Source organism: Nannospalax galili, unplaced genomic scaffold (genome assembly GCF_000622305.1).
Source record: "Nannospalax galili isolate Female #2095 unplaced genomic scaffold, S.galili_v1.0 scaffold578, whole genome shotgun sequence".
In the NCBI taxonomy this organism is placed as follows: domain Eukaryota; kingdom Metazoa; phylum Chordata; class Mammalia; order Rodentia; family Spalacidae; genus Nannospalax; species Nannospalax galili.
This window is the reverse complement of record NW_008342282.1, coordinates 4301274-4323245: the sequence shown is the minus strand read 5'-3', so window position 1 is coordinate 4323245 and position 21972 is coordinate 4301274.

Here is a 21972-nt window from a genome sequence, read left to right as displayed (position 1 = left end):
TCTGGTTTTAATCCATTTGAGGAGATTAGTATGACATAAAAAGAGTAAAAGACTCAAACTTTGTCCTTCTCTTTGTTCTTTCTAGAAACAAAGAACAATCACATAAAGTTTGGATAATACAATTTAAAAGAGAAAGAGAATTTCATACATAAACAAAATGTGTTTTGTTACAGTCCATCCCCATAACTCCCTCCCCTTCAACTCATAAAATAACCAATATCATTTTTTCCCCACTCAACTTCATGCATTCTATCTTGAACCCTGTGAGACCACTTAGTGCTGCCAGTATTTACATGACTGTCGGACCATCTACTCAATCATGGCAGCCTGGGTGGCCAAATCTGCAGTGAACATGCTGTTCCTCCTCATTAGCAGTCAATTGCCAATAGCTCCTCAGCTAGGCGTGGGATCTCAAGAGACCCCATGCTGGAAATTTGGTTGGCTTGATCTTGTACCGGTCTTGTGCATGCAGTTTCATCAACTATGAGTTACTGTGTGATAACTCAAACAATAAAACTAAATACTATTTTTTAAAGAGGAGAATTTGGACCTGGTGGCACACACATTTAATCCAGCACTTGGGAGGCAGATCTCTGTGAGTTCAAGGCCAGCCTACTCTACATCGTAGCTAGGGCTACAGGAAGACTATCTCGAAATGTCATTATTCTTTAATGGACAGCCTCATTCACATGTGCAGCTGGAAGAGAATGTCCAAATAACAGCTCAGAATTCTCAGAATAAGAAAAAATCATATTATAGGAAGGAGAGTAGACAAAGGTTGTGGTGTGCCTGAGGAGCACAGGATGAAAGTGATACACGAGGGAAAGAAACTTCCCAATGCTTCATTTCATTTAAGAACATGCATAGAATTGCTATTTCAGAGTGCAAAGTGACTCCAGAACTGGTGAAGGAGATGAACATTTTGTAAGATAGAACTGTGCCTCTCAGTTCTCCAACTTGAGAACTTTCTTTAAGTTATGATGACGAATCAAACTAAAATGTAATGCTGTTCTTTAATATGGAAATAGTATGTGCTTGATTGCCACGCACAAAACAGATATAAAGAATTTTAGCATGAATTGTATGTTTTTTACTTTATGCAGATGTTGTCATATTAAATATTTATTTCCATAATCTGGAAATAAGATGGAGGGAGACCTCTTATTCCTTTAACTGTGAACATCATTTCTAACATTTCTGTGCAGTTTTTGAGTGAATTTACACGAGAATCCTGGTTTATATGTATTTGACAGGTATCCCCTTTAGGCCAATAAATAATTAATTTTAATCTTCAGAGGCTTTGAGAATGTTTTGGGATATTTGTCTTAAAAATAATCTGGTAAATAACTAACATATATGTACCTGGAAAGAGCACTGGACACTAAGTAAGAAATAGTACAGTGGGAGATAAAAATTAATATACATGCATTTAAATATAATGACTGATGAGCTAGGATAAACCCTGGATGTTACGAGGATAAATTTGACTGTACTTAATCTAACTTTCAGAATTACACTGCATTCCAGGTAGAAACTACAGAATGATAAGCCCTCCAACAAGGGGAGAACCTGAACGTTTCACTTGTAGGATGGAATTTTCAGATGTGGCTTGAAGTGTTAAAGACGGTTTGAAATTTAGGTGAGAACTGGTCTTCAGATGTATTTACATGCACAGTAAAGAATTTGGCTTTTTCTCAATTATATTGAAGGCGCATTTGTATTTTAGATATATGTATAAATTAGATCTTTGTAATTCATTCTGGAAAACTTGATATTTGATAGGCCAATCAGGAATTGATGCAGTTTTGATCACAGGACACAGAAGCCTAAGACAGAAAGATTGCAAGTTCAAGATTAATATCTAAAACTTAGAGAGACCCTGTCTAAAAGTAAAACAGAACAGAACAAAACAAAACAAAACAAAACAAACAAACAAAACCAAAATTATTACGGTCCTGGAGAGATGGCTCACTTGGTAGTGCTTGCTACAAAATCTTGTGGGCCTGAATTTGGGTCTCTAGCCACCAATTAAAAGGCTAGACATATTATTTTGCTGTCCCCTCTTTCACAGTGGTCCTTAGCCACGAGTGGATGATTTCAATCCAGGGACACACAATCTGCAGTCTCTTATTATCTACATTGTGGCTAGTTATGACCTTCTGTGTTCATTTTCCTCTGTTGCATAGTGAGAAATGAGAGACGCATTAGTATTCTCTATATTTCCTGTTCCACTATATTCCATGATCCTTAAGAATAGAGGTTCCATAGTAGGCATATCCCTTAGGGCTGGGCATCTAATATACAAATATTCTCTGTGTATGACAAGTTGTAGAATTCTGTAATAGTCTTCATCTGTTTAAAAAAAAAAGAAGCTTTTTTGATAAGTGGTGACTGGGATACTTGTATGTAAATATAAGGATACATACTTAGCATACAGTAAGAAAATAAAAGATCCAGGGGTGGTGTAAGACCATAAGGAAACAGAGTTTTCTAGGCTCCTCGGAGCTTGCTCATGTGAACTTAAAGCAAAGTTAACAGCATGCAAAAGACCCAGGCAAACACAATTAGAGGAAGACCAACACTGAGCTAAGGAAATGAACAGGAGGTCCCAACTTTAGCTGAGGAACGATTGCAACTGATAACTGCTGAGTGATAGTCTTTGTTCTTTTGTTTTAATATTTCATTTATTTTTATTTTGTGTGTATGAGTGAATTGCCTTCATGTATAGAAGTGAACCTATGTCATGCAATGCCTATGGAGGTCAGAAGATGTTGGATCCTCTAGAGCTGTAGTTACAGGTGATTGTTACCCACCATGTGGGTGCTGGGAACCAAACCTGAGTCCTCTGAAAAAGCAGACAGTTCTCTTAACCACTGAGTCATCTCTCCAGTTCTGAGAGTGGATATTCTTTAAGACAGTGATGCTAGATAGGCTGGCCAGGCTCCCGTGTATGAATTCTGACCAAGGGACCTCTGGGTATGAGATTTGACTTAATTAACCTTAACATATATGACAGAATTCATGAAATCCTTTGGGCAGACTACTGGGGGGTTGCAGATGATGAATGGATCTAAATATTATTAAGATCCTTTGTGTGAAATGCACACTGGTTTAATTAAAAGTATGAATTGAAAAACAAAAATTTAAGTCAGGCTTTGTGGCACACACCAGTAATCCTAGTGCTGAGAACAAAGAGCTAGGAGACTATTCAGACCTTGCTTATTAGCTGGCCTTGCTGAATCAATGAGCTCCAATTTCAGTGAGAGACCCTTTCTTGAAAAATAAAGGTAGGGAGTAATAAAGGAAGACATCAACCTCTGAGTTCCATACACATGTTCATAGATGTATACACACATGAACACAAATGCACCCACACGTGAACATGTAAACACATATACACACAAACAAATATAAGAAAGCTAAGAAATGCAGCTCAGTGTTAGCACACTTGTTTAGCATGCATAAACCCTACATCCCAACCCTAATTTCAAAGGAGGCAAAAGAAGACATGGAAATTTAGAAGCAGCCACAGATTTTAAATGATAGATTGAAATTTGAAATTTGTGGTGCAGATTAGGAAGCGAAGGAAAGAAAGAAGAAAGAAAGAAAGAAAGAAAGAAAGAAAGAAAGAAAGAAAGAATTTGATATATCACAGTGAAAGATTTATCGTCCTCTTTTTTAGAGAACCCCGACCAAAAAAAAAAAAAAAAAAAAAAAAAAAAAAAAAAGAAAGAAAGAAAGAAAGAGAAAGAAAGAAAAAGAAAGAAAGAAAGAAATTGCAGTGTTAGACTGAACAACTGACAGACAGTGGGGCCAAGAAATAAGAACCTTTGCATGGACTGATTGCACATTTCAGAGATCTTTAAAATGTTTTTTTTCTTTTGATTGTTTTGTACTTTATGGACTTTAAGTACATTTAATCATGGTGGAATATAATACCTCAACTACACTGTGGTCTCCCAGTACTAATGCCAGCACAGACCTCAGGCAATATTTCTTAAATGTTTGAATCCACTGCACTCTTCCAAAACATAATCAGATGAGTCTGCTCATTTAAAGTTGAAATGGTTAAACACTAAGCTAAATTCTTTCCATGCATTTCCTTTGGGATATGACCATTGCTTTAACTCCTAGTCTGAACAAGAAGCTGGGAAATTTTATTGTAGTAACCACCATCAGCCTCCTGATTTTCTTAATTGGGATTGCCATTACTTGGCTGAAGGAGTTAATATGTTAAAAGGTGGAATTTCTTTTTTTTATTTTTATTTTTGGCTGTCACCATAAAGCATAGTTTATGATCCAGCTTGAAAGTCCCTGTAGGCCACGTTGCATTAGCATTCCCTCTGACATTGCATGGCATTATTTACTAGAAGAGTACTATTTCTGAATAATGAAAATCTATTCATCAGAGATATGAAAATCCATGTGGATATAACTGACCCATTTCTACAACCATGTCTCCTACCATCTGCCTGGTTGGCAGAAGGAAGTATCCAATAAGTTTCTAAGTAAATCTGGTGCTTCTTTCAGCAGTGTATTCTTTATTTTTTTAAAAGATAGGATTTCATGCAGGCCAGACAGGCCACAAATTTGGTATGTAGACAATGCTGGACTTCAACTCATCTAGCCTCAACTTTCCATGTACTCAGATAATAGGTATTTGCCACCATCCTCAGCATCAGTGTTGCATTCTTAATGTTCTGGTGAACAACACATGTTCTGATCATTACAAAAGGAGGAACTTCAGTATCACTTGATGCACAAATTAAACAGAGCCAGTATACTCAGGAGCATTGATTCAAAAGTCTTCTTATCATCCTTTCGATTTCTAGGATTTTCATGATGTAGACCTGGTCTTTTTGAAGGAAAGAAGAAGTAAGAAACAAATAATTACAGCTCAGTATATTTCTGTGTCAGTTTTTTTTTTGGGGGGGGGCTTAATGGGAATTGTAAAGTGAAAAATAACCATTAGAAGCACAGCTTCTGAAAATAACAGAATAAATACCAGTATTGTGTTTATTGATTTCTAAGGAATTTCTGTTAAAATGATCACATGTAAATATAATAATATATTTGGGAACACAACTACTGAAACAGATGGACAATTAAAACAACTTGAGTGAGAGACAAGAAAGACTCGTTTCCGTAGTATCCCACTTCTGTGAGCAGATAGGACGGGTGATAAGGCCAGCGCCTGATAACAAAATGAGAAAAATGGACATAGTTTTTATAACATTATTTTGGCTGAAATAAAGTTTCACATTTAAAGCAAAAGTAGCAATAAAAGCCAAAATTGATCTAAATTTGCATTTTCATGCAAGTAGTTCTTCGACAAGAAGGCTGTACAAGAGGCTTGGTACCGCTGAAAAGGGTTGTATGCTCTCTGGAGAGACCATGGTCATTTTGAGGCACAGATTCACCATTTTAAGAACTGGCATTTCAGCTATCAGTTAGACTTTGGTTTTGTTTTTTGTCTTGTTTTGGGTTTTTTTGGGGGTGGGGTTGTTGTTCTTTTTGAGACGAGGTCTCCCTGTAGCCCCAGCTGGCCTGGAAGTCACTATGTAGATCAGGCTGGCCTCGAACTCACAGAGATCTGCCTGCCTCTGCCTCCCGAGTGCTGGGATTAAAGTCATGCGCCTTTTTTAAGAATGAAGGAATCCTGGGAGAGCAGAGATGGCTCAGTAGTTAAGACCACTGGCCACTCTTGCAGAGGACCTGGGTTCAGTCCTCATCACCCACATGGTGCCTAATAATCATCCATAACTTCAGTTCCAGGGAATTCAGTGGGATCTTCTGACCTCCATGGGTATTACATGACACAGGTGCACTAACACACATGAGGATACTACATTCATACACATAAAATAAAAATAATAAAGTATTTTTAAAAGAATGAAGGAATCCCATTGTGTTTTTTTTTCCATTTAACTTATTTTTTTCACAGAACTAGAATAAGATTAGGTAATTACATTTATTAAGACATGATACTTAACAATTCTAACTTGGAGACTCAATTATTGTATTTTTTCTTGTGCTTGTAGATGTCATTAATATATTCTGCGGATATTTGTAGGTCATCTTGACATTATACTAACAGTTGGGAGACATGGTGTTCTAACTAAATTGACCTTGAATTTAATACTGAATTAAATGTCAAATTCTTCAAGACATGTCTTTCACTCTATGATATGATAGACAATTTTAGCTATACATAATTTTTTATTAAAATGAATTATTTTACTTTCTTCCTGGGTATGCATAAATCTCTTTTAAGTTTGATAATAGCACCAAATTATTAACAAATGCTAAATTTGCTGCTATTATTTTTCTTTATCTAATTATATTTCTGACACAAGAATTTTTTAAAAAGTGTACCAATTTTTAGCATTTAAAAAGGCATTGACTATCCATACTCTTCAGTCAATACAGTGGAATAAGTCTCCATTAATTTCTCTACCTCCTAGCTCAAAGCAAACCCTGGTCAACTTGGTGATAAGAATGACCGATGCAATCTTGACATGCCCAGATTCAGTTTTCATGGGTCAGAAGTGTGAAAAATCATTTACACTCAGTCCCTCTACTTTTTTGTTGTCACCTTTAACCTAAACTTCAACTCTAATCCATGGATTGCTTCCTGTGTTCTATGGAATTTTAAAATTCATAGTAGCAAATTTATGTGCACTCAGTAGTTTAAATTTAAGAAGAAAAGTAAAATTCCCTTGATAAAAGTAAAATAAGTACTAGAATTGCCATCTTAGCATATCAATAACAAAGCCCAATGAAATAAATGAAATGACTACATTTAGAGGTAAGAAAAATTTAGGTAGGAACTGAATTCTGATAGATAGATAGAAAGAATAATATGAGTTCTTTAATCACATCAGTTTTGTTTGTTTGTTTCTATACATAATTCTGTCAGGAGTGCAAGGGTGGATAAAACAAGTATTGTCCATACAGTTCAATTACTGCACAGTGCCTTTGTTGAACTGATGAACCCATCATTGGGTCATCAATTCAATATGGGTTCATGAGGTAGTGCCAGATTGGAAGGAGTTTCTCAGAGAAATCTCTATGATTCTCAAGATGTGTTATATTAAGTCCTTGACTGAGTATAGAGCTGCACATGTGTAAAGTAAAGCATCGAAGGCTAATAAAGAGTTACCAGAAAGTAGAAAAGCAAAGCATTTCCAAAAATAATAAGGTCTGGAACAAGTTTATATTCACATTACCTAGAATGGAAAACCCTTATATACACAAAACAGCTAAAGAATCCTCAGGAGGCTCACCCTATGCATGGATCACATGAAGTGTAAGGTTCCTCTTACAGTTTAAAGAGTTTACAGTATGAAAAAGAATATCATTTGTCATGTGTTACTTAATTGTGCACCAGGATAAAATTAAACACTTTTCAAAAGAACTCAATAAAATCAGGAAAGAAAATGCAAAATTTACAAAACTCAGAATTTAATGAGAAAAGCATCAGGGCAATTCTAAAACAAAAATGGGGCTAAATGGCTCAGTAATTAAGAATACTAGCTGCTCTTGCAAAAGACCTAGGTTTGATTCCCAACACCCAAATGGTAGCTAACAATCATCCCTAAATCCAGTCCCTAGGGATCCAATGTCTTCTGACATCTGCAGGCATTGCATGTATGTATGCACTTACATACACGCAGACAAAACACATAAATAAAATAAAAATTAAAAATAAATTTTAAAATGGTGAATTAGAACTGAAAGCAGAACTATAAATAGTAAAAGACCTATTAATAGCGGAAAATGTAGTGTAACATTACATTAGGAAATTAGCTATTACAAATATGCTCCATGTATTTGTGTGTGTAAGCACACATAATTATTAAGATAGACAACATGAAATTAGAAAAATATCAACATATTATCTAACATTAAGATATTATTCAAATTGTCAACTAGCAATTTGTCTTACAAGGATAGGATAAATGGTGGGCGTGATGAATGGACCCATACTGAAGGACATTTTGGAACACAAATTAGACTCAAAAGACCATAAATATGAAAAATACATCAAATTAGGCAGTGGGAAGTGGGGTAAGAGTGGATAGAGTAGGGTGTCTAAATACTATCAAACTACATTGCATGAAAATCACACAAAATCAGTAAATATTAAATTAAAAATATAATAAAGCAAAACACTGACTTGAAAAAACTTTGTTCAGTTTGAGAAATTCAGGTTAATCATGGGGATGCAAAAGGATCAGTATATGCAAATGAATAAATTCCACATATAAAATAAACAAAGTGAAAGAAACAAATCAAACAGTAAACCAGTAGATGTTAAGATGTATTTAACAGATCTAAACATTGCTTCATGATGAAACATAGTAAATTTGGGATGATGGGAATGCAACTCCATAAAACATAGCAATTTAACATGCCAACAATAAATATGATATTGTAGGTGGGGGCAACTGACAGTTTTCTCTGTAATGTTCACTATAAAAAGGGTTTTACCGGCTGGAGAGGTGGCTCAGGGGTTAAGAGTCCTTGGTTGCTCTTGCAGAGGATGGAGCTCAATTCCCAGCACCCACATGGTAACTAACAACCTTCTATAACTCTAGTTCCAGAGTAATTTGTTCCTCTTCTGTCTTTCGTGGGCATTGTATGACACGGGAGCACTTACATGCACATAGGCAATATATTCATACACATATACACATAAAATTTAAAAATAATAAACATTTAAAAAGTTTTCAGTTTCAGCATCTTAATTCAAGATGATTCTTGAAGTTCTAGTCATAGGAAACTGAGATCAGATAAAAACAAATATCATTAAATTCAAAACAGAAATGTCAAAATGTCATTATTCAATGATGTCATGATCTTCTGTATGCAAGACTACAGAATCCACTAAAATACGTGAGAACTAAGAAATGCATTTACATAGTGGAAGTAGACAACACCAACTTTCCAAAACCATTAATGTTGCTTTCTTCTAGAATTCACTTTTCTGAAACATAAATCAAGAAAATTATAACAATAAAACAAATACCTCAGAATGCATTGGAACAAAGAGGTAAAATATATCTTTATGCAATCAAATCTGAAAGAAGGTTAAAGAAGACAGAAAATATAAACTTGAATAACTAAAAAAAGTTTTCAAACAAAAGAACTAAGAAAGTGTTTTGGTACTTGACTTAAAAATATAACAAAAATTTGGCTATGTTAATAGTTCCATGCATGAGTTCCCTCCCACTGAGTAGGCTTTAAGCTCAATTAGGTAGCTGTTGACTACCCCAAGATAACAGTGCCACTATTGCCCCAAGGCATTGGGCTGTGCTGGTCATTTTTGTGGCTACTAGGATGTAAAGCCGTGGTTGAACCATCAACTGATGTTATCCCTTAACAGCATGCATAGTGTCCTCCAAAACTATGAGAGTTTTCTGGGTCGATTCCAACCTCATTGCTCCTGTGTCTGAATTATGACCTTTCTTTATCAGAAGAGTTCTACTTTCAATTTCCAGGAGCCAATCAAGGGCTGTGGCAACAGCCTGTGTAATTTTGGGAGTCTCATAGCCCACACTGGCCAACAACTCAAAGGGAAATTTCTCCAGCCTGGCACTGCTTCTTGTTATACAGCCTTCAACTATATGCATGGACAAATGTAGAAATATAGTATGTATACATCTTCAGTAGACTTTTAAACTAATACATTTCCCTCTGTTTTTTCCACACCAACTAAGCATTATTTATCTCTTTTCTCTCTTTTCTGTCTAACCCTTCTTCCTCCCTCCCCATTTTCCCTATTTCACCAATGACCTATGATCCTCTCTCTCTTGAATTCATTCCTTCTCTTTCCTACCATGGTTCCTTGTATAACCTTCAGTATTCCCCGCCCATTTAAATACCCCCATTTTACTCATTTACCCCTTGGTAACACCTGTCTCCTCACGCCCATTGCCAAATACACATGACTGGAGAGGTTATACATCTTAGAGTAAACCATAAGGCTGTCACATTCCTAGACAAATGTAATTTCTTACTATATGTTAAATATCGATCCTTACATTACAGACAACTATGCTTATCACAACTCATCAAAGAAGAATGTTTTGCAAGAGATGAAGACCATTATAGATTTCCCCAGCTTGTGATACACGGAAAATAAGTGTCTGTGAAATGCTCGACCTTAAGTGATGTATGTACAATGGAACCACTACACCTTAGACAAACAGAACATCTGGAACAAGGGGTAGAGAGAATACTAATGTATAGCTCAACTCTCATCAAAGAAACCCTCTCATGCAAGAGAGAGAAAAGAGCACAAAGGGCCACAAATGGCCGAAGAGAATGCCTGGGTACACTAACTTGACTGAAAGGCCTTAACATAATTGACAAAATGCATGAAATCTGCTGGAGGTCTAGGAAAGGGTGCAGATGGAATTAGGGCTTAAAGACGATTACAATATTCTGAATGATTTACACAAAAATTCAGTAAAAAAAATTTATAACATCAATCAATTAATTTAAAGTTCGAAAAAATAGGCAGAAGAATAACAGTTGTCCATTTGAGGCATGGATATAAATTATGGAAATTAATCCTGGTGAATCAATATTATTAACTTCTATATAAATTCTTTTTGTTTTCAAGAAAAAGTTTTACTTTTAAAAAATTTTTTGAGAATTGAATAATTTCAAATATTATCCAAAAATTATACCAAAAAATTGTAGGAATTCAAATAGTGTAGTATTCACAGATAAGTGAACACATATACCTGTGGAATAGAATGAGATCCTAGGAGCAAACCCTTTCTTCTAGAAAGTGAAACCCTCTTCACAAAACTTATTTTCAACAAGGATGTTTCAAAAACATATTAGAGAAAAGGTGGTATCTTAAACAAATATTGATAGGAAAATAGGATAGACACATTGTGAAGTTTGTGTTGATTGTCGACTTGTCAGGATTTGGAATTATCTGGGAGACAGGCCTTCAGGCACACCTGGAAGAAATTATTTATATAAGGTTAGCCTACAGTCATGCCAATGAGAAATTATGATAATTAGATTAATTAAGATAAGAAGACACACCACTATAGGCTGCAACATTTGGAGGTGTGAGGTTAAATCCCAGGCTAAATAAAATGGAAAGGGCAGGCTGAGCATAAACATACATTGCTGTATTCTTCCTGATTCTGCATATGATGTGACCCAATGTGTCAAATCCCAGTTGCCTGACTTCCCTGCTATGAAAAACTTTTTCCTTAAACTCTAAGGCAAAATAAACCTTGTATCTGTTAGATTGCTTTTGTCAGTTTTTCACAGCAAGAAAAGTAACATAGAAAGATATAGAGAAAAATTAAACTAGACCCTCTCAGAAATTACAAATATCAACTCAAAATCAATTAAAGGTTTAACTGTAAAGCCTGACCTATGAAATAAATAGGTGAAAATACATGGAAAGCGTCCCTTAGGTCAGCCAATAATGTGATCAATTATTATACAAAATCCGAAGGACAAAAAATTAAAAAAAAATACACCAAGAAAAAATTAAAATAACATCAAGCTAAAACTTTTTTGGCATAGTCAATTAAAGAACAACAACAATGGAAATGACCTATAGAATGTGATAAAATATTTAATAATCCATGCATCTAATAAGGTGCCACTATTCAGTATGTAGAAAGAATAAAGGTAACTCAATAGCAATAAAGTAAATATAAACACAATAAAAATAGGGAAGCAGCCTAAATAGACATTTCTCAAGAGAAGTTGTAAAACTGGTCAACAGATATATGATAAATTGCTTGGCATCACTCATTATCAGATAATGCATATTAAATTCCAAGGAAGTCTCACTTTACTCCAGAATGATTATCATTATAAAACTAATGAAAAATACATGACTGACAGGAATATGTATGGTAATTATGGAAAACAGTGGAAAAGACTCCAAGTATTTGGACACTTTGTCCCCAGTTGGTGGTGCTATTTTAGGAGGTCTTAAAAGGTGTGCCTATGCCCCCAATGTCTCTAAGCCCACTGGAACCCTGCACATGTGACCCTGTGGCAATGGTGGCATTGAGCATAGGACCCATGCTAACTCAAACAAACAAGGGCCCAGAGGGGAGCAGAGAAATGGGTGGTGGGTTGGCTCTGGACTGAGAACTGCTGGAGACTGGTTGATGGTGGATGAGGGAAAATATATCTTACATGTGATCTCTAGTTGGGCTGACTAGACTCCAGTGGACAAACTTACACTGGAGGACATCAAGGTACAAATGTTTGACTGGATGGGCTTTAATGTGTATGGAAGAATACATGAGGTCCAATGGGGGGATGGTGGGGAATGGATTAAGGGGTATTAAATTTGACTAAGAACTGTTGCATAAATTAATAAAAGCTCAATAAATTTTTTTTAAATGGCAGATTTGTTTTCTGAAATAAAATAAGTTATCATAAAAAATAGAATAAAAATGCTATGTTAGAAATCATTTAGAATAATTGTAAAATTGAGTATATAGATAAGACTAATAAATTAAAATTTCTAACCTATAGGACAACATATTCAAAATAAAATAAAATGAGTTAGGTATAAAATTTAAATGTAATGATTTTCAAAGTAGAAAAAAAGAGAAAAAAGATGACTATATTGGATTATCGTTTCTACATATGGTGTAAACATAACTCTTAATTATAGATATTTTATCTTATAATACTTCATTACCATTGATGGAAAATCAGTGTGAAATTAATAGCTCCAATCAAAGTAATAAGTAAACAAGATCCTTGCACCAAAGTAGATTTTGTTGATTACTGAGACAAGTATGATGGTTTATATTGTTTATAATTCCAAGATGAATGGGTTTGATATATGATCTAGTGTGCATTTTATAAATTCAATGATATCTTAGTAACTTCTCAAATTACATTTACAAATTGAGATTGTTACTTAGGGGTCTAAATAATAAACTTATTTAAATATTTTAAACTCAGAGGTTAATGTTTTTCACAATGAAAATTTAGTGAAAATATAGAGCTCCAGTCTTTGTTTTTGAGACAGTGTCTTACTATGCAGTGCACGTTGGTCTGGAAATTGCTACATAAATCACAATGACATTATACTCAAGGATATCTTCCTGCCTCTGCCTTCTTAGTGATGGGATTAAAATACAGAAACTAACAACTGATCAAAGTGAAGAGAATGAGTGCAATTGGAATTTTCAGATACAAATAGGAGAATACACACACACACAAACACACACACACACACACACATGTCACCTTTTACCAACCCAAAGGTTCAGAAGTCATCATGGAAAGAGGGAAAATTCATGTAAAAGTCAGAGGTTGTGGAGGACATGAGCAAATCAGTCTCCTTGGACAGGACATATGGGCTCATGAACTCAGCAAATGTGGTTGCCTGCACAAGATCAAACAGGTCATCATTCTAGAATGCAGTGGGGCAGGGCTTATGAGTCCCTATCCCAAACTAAGAAAATATGGACAGTTGATGTCATCTGGAGAAGGGAGAATCAATTTTATTTAATGATTAATGGCCGTGGTAGGTCAACCATGGTCCAATGAAGGGCCCCACACCCATGAATATATTTGAAGCACAAATGGCCTCAGGGGATAATTGAACAAAAACAAAACACAATGAAGACACAAAGTAGGAGGGAGTGGGGAGGTACAGGTGGATCTGGGAGGAGTTAGGAGGAAGAGCTAGGATGACATAAGACCAAAATTCATTGTATGAAATTCACGAAGAATAAAAATAGTATATTAAAAGTTATAGTCTAGCCTTTCCTTTCTTTTCTTCTTTCTTCCCTTTTTCTACTTGCCACCACTCTCAATCATACATACAAAACCAAGACTTTGGAAAAGACAGAGGCTTCCACTCTCCTTAAGATGTGAAGTTTCTATTTATGTAAAAAAGGAATAATATGGTTAACCAGAGTTTATAGGATTTAAAAGCACATTAAAAATTTAATTGTAGCTGGGCATAGTGGCTATGCCTTTAATTTCAGCACTGGGGAGGCAGAGGCAGGTGGATCTCTGTGAGTTCAAGGCCAGCCTGGTCTACATACTGAGTTTCAGGAGAGCTGGGGCTACAGGGAGACCCTGTCTCAAAAAGACAAAAAAAAATTTTAATTGTAGGGGTTGGAGAGATGGTTCAGTGGCTAAGAATGCTGGCTGTTCTTGCAGAAGGCCTGGATTTGAATCCCAGCACCCACATGGCAGCTAACAACTGTCTACAACTCCAGTTCCAGGGGATCCAATGGCCTCTTCTGTCTTCCACGGGCATTGCACGACATGGGTGCACTTACTTTCATGCAGGCAATACACTTATACACAGAAATAAAAATAATAAAATATGGTCAGATGCCAAAGAACTCAGAAATTAACTGACTAACTGTGACTAGTAATAATCTGATATACAGAGATTAGAAATGCATGTGCAAACATCTTAATGCCAATTGCATTAAAAATGAAGTTTTCTGCAGGAAACTCTGTATTTTAATAATGAAATGGAGATCTTTTTTTACGGGATAAACCTCATTTAATTTCATGTCTTATAGGGTTTATACTGAGTACAATATTATTTAACTGTAATAATTCAACTGTAAACCTAAAAATGTACAGCCAATTTTGTAAGTGATGGAGCCTAGCTAAGAAAGTTGTTATTGAATACATCAATGTTTATATAATGAAATGCTTCTTCTAAGTATGTGGTTATTAAATACATAATTAAAAGAATATTTAATTGCAATACACATTAGTTTTGTTTCCTATGATTTTTTATTGCTTTTCTGTAGGAAATTTCATTGAAGTTCCTGAAACTCAATAGTCAATGTGTTTTTTGACTTTGAGAAATTTTTTTTTACTGTAACCAGTCTAAAAATACTCACATTTCCATATAACAGTAATGGTAATTACTACTAATTAAGGTGTACCTGGTCATATAAAAATGAGAAGTGCTAACATAGACTACACAGAAGAAGTGCTCTGAATATTGTTAAGAAAATCCTGTATTATGTTAATCAGACACAAATAAAGACACATAAAGAGAAATGTTGACTATTTAAAATTATTAAAATCTACATATATCATAATCACCATGTTTTATGATTAATGAAATAAGATGAGTATACTTTCCAGTAGTACAAGAAAGGCTGACATAGACAACAAAAGGCAAGAGGGCTACGTAGATATATGTCATGTCTGCCACAGATGGTGCTGGAGTAGGAGCTCTGAGACCAGTGCACTCAGTTTCCAGCTTCTCAGAAATCATCTCCAGAAAATTGCTTTAAATAAAAATTGTGATATGCAGCAACACTAAAAGGGTTATAGACTGATATCTTAAGATGTTAATTTTCTTTTCTAGTCATAGGACACCAGCTACTAAAGTCAGGTACCATTTATAACAAGTTTAGGAGTGCAAATAATTCAACACCCATGTTTTAACATGGACTCTGTGCATCAATTTTCCCTTAAACATTTAAGGAAATCTGGTGAAAAGAACAAAATAATTAGAATACACTTATTGTTTTGATTCTCAATCCCAAGTCCATTAATTTGGTCATCAACTTTATTTTTATATATTTTATAACCACAATATTATTTATTTAAAACTGAATAAAACATAAGCATTACATTTATAAGACTGAAATTTTCATGGTGTTTTAAATATGTCTTATGAACTATGAGGAGTTTTAAACATATTTCAAAGAGGGAATCATTCAAGTATATATAAAGATAACAAAATAGGGTCCAAAGATGACAAATTCTTTAGAGTCTGGCAATCATGAGGTGGTAGCTGTTTATATATTTAAAAGTATATGCATATGTAAAATTTGAGGCTTTGGTAGTGAATGTAAGCTTATAAAAGGCTTTAAAAGGCAGAAGGTCAGAGTTATGGGAAATTTTAATGGAGTTTCTCTTTCATGTTCTTGTTAGTCCTATTTTACTATATAAGGAGTTTTCTTGATGACATCAAGTATTTTAATGATGTCTCACTGTTTCAAGTAAAGAAACCAAAGAATTATCATCCCATGTAGCCCATACTTTTAAAGAGGGTAGATAGGTTAATGTACTGGAAACATTTAGAATTCACACTTTTTTTTCTTTAATCATTTATTTCCAACTACAGAAAAGTGACATATTTTTAGTCACTTTGAAAAACTTAGATAATTGTTGACCAACTTTAAAATATGAGGACATTCATTACATTCCTATTTTCCCAAAAGTACAGTGCCTATCTGATCTGTTCTCAGATAGTAAAAAAGAGAAAATACTGACATCTTATATTCTTCAGGTAGTGGTGAGTATACTCATGTTCTTCTATTCAAGAACGTTAATATGATAGAATATATATGATATCTTTTTCATATCAAAATGTCTGTAATCCTTTTCTTTTGAGCATTATTTGTTGAAAAATATTCATAGAATTTTTGAAGTCCTGAATTTATTCAACTTTCATTATACCTGGGAAAGCAGAAAATTTGGAGTAAATTATTCTTCTCCTGTAGATTTTCCTGATCATAAACCTTTACTTCCCCATCCCCCTTAAATGGTAAAAAGTCCTCATTGAATCAGCATCTCACATGGACAATGACAGTGGAAATCCTGGGGGAGGGTAAGGAGAGGTACATATATATTCCATGAAAAAAAAATGGAGTGAGATTACAACAGAGAAAATGTGTGCAATACATGAAGTCAGAACACAAAGAGATTATACTGTGGAAACTGAAAAGAAATAAATCTGAAGACTGACAGTGAGAGTGATAGCTAGAAGCTTTCCTCCACATTCCTGAGCCCAACAAGAAAACTCAAACTATAAAAACTGAAATACAGAAAATCTCTGCTGGACTTGGAGTTGTTACCTTGAAACTGAAAAATGATAATAACTTATAGCATTTCCCCTACATAGAGTGGAATGACAGTAGGGCTGTATGCCCATGACAAACAGAAATGGACTATTGATTTAGTTTTGTGAGCCCTCTAAACAAGAGAATTAGATCACCATACAGATGACTGAGAAGATAGCTTGCCCAGAGACCTAACCTGTCATGTAGATATTGGGTACTGGAAAAATAAGATGAAGAAAATGATGGCTGTTGACAGAGAATGAAAGGAAGGTAAAGATGCATAGTGCTCTGTACAGCCTTTAGTGTGGAGCTTGAGGTCTGATCTTTGTTAGACAGAATATAAAAAGCATTCACACTGGTAATTCCTTTTTACTTCAAACTACAAACTATTGCACGAGCTTCCTGTGCCTAACTCGTATGTATGATTTAACAGTAGAAAAGATTAATTACTGGGAACAAATTAGAATAAATTTCATTTCTTGGCAGAAAATCAATCCTAACTCAGAAAGTACTGGAAACTTGATATTGGTGTATGTTAAGAGTCAGCTCATGGCATTGGCATTTATTTCATAATGTGCATTTTCAGCTGAAGGCTAACTCATTTCCACCTCAACTACTTAGCTCTCAGTTCTGTTTCTGTACAACTACTCTGTGTTAAGAATATCTTCATACTGTGAGTCATCGGTCATTTTGATTACTTCCAAGTATATCCGTTATCCTAAAGTGAGAAAAAAATAATATACTATACATGACAAATTCAAATCCAAACTAGCTGAAAGAAAAATAATGATAGTTCAATTAAACTATGTATATTTGTGGCAGATACGCACTTTTCTTAGGTGAGGAATATAAACCATAATATTTCAAGAAAAGAGACATTTAAAATAGACCAATGTAGAGCAGCTTTGCAGACAGACATTGATTATTTTCATTTACTGCTGAAAGGGCATAATATTTCCTCATTAATCTTAAGCACTATAGTATCATGTTATTTTTAAGAAGAAGGATATGATATTTGTAATTGTTTAATTAAAGTCCTAAAGGGATGAGTTCATTCTCTTGAAAATTAAGTGTTTATACTAAGCTATTAACTCAATCATATACACTGGATTTAGCCAATTTCATTATGTTAGGATAGTTTGTTACATATGCAAGACCCTCATCTTTCATAATCAGCTTCTCTTGAGTTCGTGCAATGCTGGGAAACTTGTTTTTGGTCGACAAAAGCTTGGGTGAAATTCTGTTTACAAAATAATAATAAATTAATTCACAAGAAAAATACAATTGCAAACATTTCAGAGTAAGTATCTTAGTTCATGACCATATTATCATCTCTAGTAGGAAAATGGCTCAGAAATATCTTTAAAAATCATCCTTTATCTTTTTCTTTCATGATGAATGTGTTCTTTTATAAGTGCTGTCCATGCATATCAAGAAGACAAGGGGACTCCTGTTCTCATGCTTCTCAGATGGAGTATGCTTACCAAGAAAACAGGAAGATAAATATTCACCATTAACAAATTCAATATGTTGGGCTGGAGGGATGGCTCAGTCAGTAAAGTGCTTGCTGTTTAAGCATGAGGAATGGGATACCCAGCACCCATGTAAAAGATGAATGCAGATATGAGCATCTGTAACTCTAGTGTTGGGGTAAAGCAGAGGCAGTGGAATCCCCAGAACTCACTGGACAACCACTCTAGCTGAATCAGCTAGCTCAAAGATCCAATCACGATAATAATAGAAACTGATGGTTGAAGTTACTTGACATTGAGTTCTCATCTTTGCCTTCATGTGCTTAAACATGCATGCAGATCTAGAAGCACACACACATTCACATCATTCATGCTCATACTATATACAAACAAAGAAAAAAATAATTAAAATTCCTAAGCAAATTCTAACTCAGGAGAAATGGTTCTTAATGCACCATCTTTAATATCCATCATGATTCAGTATTTATCCTTTTCCATTTTCTATTTTAATAACAATATCATCTTGTCTTATGACATCATTTCCCATAATGTATGATATTTTACTTGGATTATATCTAATGAAGAATGATTTATAACAGCATTTTAAGGACTAACATGGAAAAATGACTTCATAAAGAGGACCAGATTGTTTTCCATTGGGAAATACAACTATCATGATGTATAAACCACAAGCCAAAAAGCCTGTTTTTTTTTCCTCCTTTTTCTAATTAATTAGTTAATTAAAATTTTGAGGTAGGGTCTCCTTGTAGCCCCATATAGCCTGAAACTCACTGTGTAGACCAGGTTCAACTCAATTTCAAAGCGATCAGCCTGCCTGTGCCTCTCCCTTGATTCTGACTCTGACTGAGTGCTGGGATTAAAGGCATGAGCCACCATGTCTTGCCTTACATTTTTCTTCTTTTTCACTTTCACTTATAGTTCTCCCTTTCACTAGTTTTTTAAATACTTTATGAAATATTTGTTTTAGATCTTTGAATGTCTGGTAGAATTCCACTGTGAATCCATATGAGCCTGGATATTTTTTAGTTAGGAGGTTTTGTATTGCTGTTTCAATTTCCTAAAATTTGTGGGTAAGTTTAAACTGTTGAACTCTTATTGATATAACTTTGGTGGTTTCATGTATTTAGAAATTCATCTATGCACTTTAGATTTTCAAAATTAATATAGCATAGATGTATAAATTATTCCCTTATAATGTTTTGGATTGTGTGTGTGTGTGTGTGTGTGTGTGTCTGTTGTGATGTATCCCTTTACATCTCTGATTATGTTAATTTGTATTTGATTTTATTTCTTTTGGCTAACTGGGCTAAGGGTCTTCAATAAAAAAAAAAAAAAAAAAAAAAAAAAAAAAAAACCAACAAAACAGCTATCAGATTCTTTAGTATCATTTTATTTTAATTCATTAATTTTGGCTCTGCTATTTTTTATTTTTTCTTGTCTGGTAGGTTTGTGTTTAGTTGCTTTCGGGAAAAGAGGATAAACACGAATATTTTCTTTTTCAGACTTTTGAGCATCCTCTTGATTTTCCTTTCCTTTAACTGACTCTGAAGCCTCCTTCTTTAAATTTTTTGGAGAGCCCTCGTCTTCACTATCAAGAGATATTAAGTCAGGCATGTCCTTGGGAGTATCTGGAATTTTCCTCAGCTCTGACTTAGAACTATTTTTAAAAATCTCTTTAGCCCGGGCAATCACTGCCACTACTGGCTCATGTTCATCTCTCCTATCTATAAATTTTTTTATTAGATTTCAATAAGAAAAAGCAGTAACCGGGACCTTTCCCAGTCTAAACACTGTATAAAAATCTTGTAATGCATCTCCTACTCTTCTCCATCTTTTTATATCTATAACCCCCTCCTGGGGAAACCAGGGACAAATGTCCTTTACAAAATCAAAGAAATGAAATAAATCCTCAGTTTTAACCTTTACTCCTTTTGCCTATAGAGCTTCTCTTAATTGTATTACATAAATCTGATGCTGACTTAGTTCTTGCCCCATATTTGAACGACCAACTTACCTTCGGCTCAGTCGTGGCAGGCTCCTGCGGCATCTCCGAATTATTTGAGTGGGTGTGCACCCCTTTTTCATCTGTCGTCAGACCTCACGTTGTCCCACAGTATCCAAGCCCCACATTGGGTGCCACGCTGCCCCGCCATGTGGGGTCTGCAATGAGGTACCTAGATTGGGGGATGGGGCTGTGGATGACGCAAGGGACAAGAGAAATGGAGACAAGACAGTGCTCTGATCAAGTCTTGTTTATTGAAGCACAAGCATGAGTTTAAATAGAGAATGAAAACAAGGGGGCAAGGAATGAGTAAACACATCAGTCAGAACACAGGGGTCCTGATGTACTCTAAGGGAGGAATCTATTGGTTGACTGAGAACAGAGCTATTCACCTAAACTAGAGCAAGGCTGCAGGCTACTGGCCCCGGCTGTGAGCCAAGGTTTTGGCCTGAATGTAGAGGTCACCAACTCAGGTCTGCCAGCAACCCCGAGAAATGGCTGAGCCTCAGGCTCCCAAAAAGTTTGTTCTTGCCTTTCCACAGTCTTGAGTTACACTCTTACATCATTTATATATTCTCTCAGATTTTTCAATGTGGGCAGTTTCAGCTACAAACTTACCTCTTAGGACTGCTTTCAGAGTGTTCCAGAGGTTTTGTTGTGTTTTGTTACCCTTTTCTTTTAGTTCCAGAAATAATTTTATTCCTTTCTTAATTTCTTCTTTGACTGATTCATCAAACAGTGTCATGTTGTTTATTCTCCATGAGTTTGTGTAGTTACTAGAGCTTATTTTGCTGTTGATGGTAAGTTTATTGCAATGTGGTCAGATAGAATGCAAGGAATTATTTCAATTTTTCGTTTTTTGTTGAGGTTTGTTTCATGACCAGTTTGTTGTCAATTTTAAGAAACATGCGTGGGCTGCTGAGTATAAAGTATAGTCTCTGATGCTTGAGTGGAAATATTCTGTAGTTATCTCCTTGGTCCTTTTGATGTAAGATATAATTTAATTCAGCTGTCTCTCCGTTTAATCTTTGTCCAGTTGACTTGTATATTGGAGATAATGGGTTACTGAAGTTACTTACTATTACTAAATTGAGGTTAATCTGTGTTTTATAATCCTGTTTTTATGAAATTGGGTGTATCAGAGTTTTGTGCATATATGTTCATGATTGTAATATCTTCTTATTCAGTTGTTCCTGAATTGTAATACATGCTTGCTTCTTAGTGCAACTTGCTTGAAATATGTTTTTGGTCCTTTCACCCTAAGGTAGTGTCTATCATTGATGATGAGACCCTAGGTCTTTTGACTGGGAAGTTGAGGTCATTAATATTTAGATTTATTACTGAAAGATGTGTATTGGTTACTGTCATTTTAATATGTTTGTGTTATTTGTTCCTGAATTGTAATACATGCTTGCTTCTTAGTGCAACTTGCTTGAAATATGTTTTTGGTCCTTTCACCCTAAGGTAGTGTCTATCATTGATGATGAGACCCTAGGTCTTTTGACTGGGAAGTTGAGGTCATTAATATTTAGATTTATTACTGAAAGATGTGTATTGGTTACTGTCATTTTAATATGTTTGTGTTATTGGCCCTATTTTGTGTTTCTGAAATTATATTTCCTTTACTTTA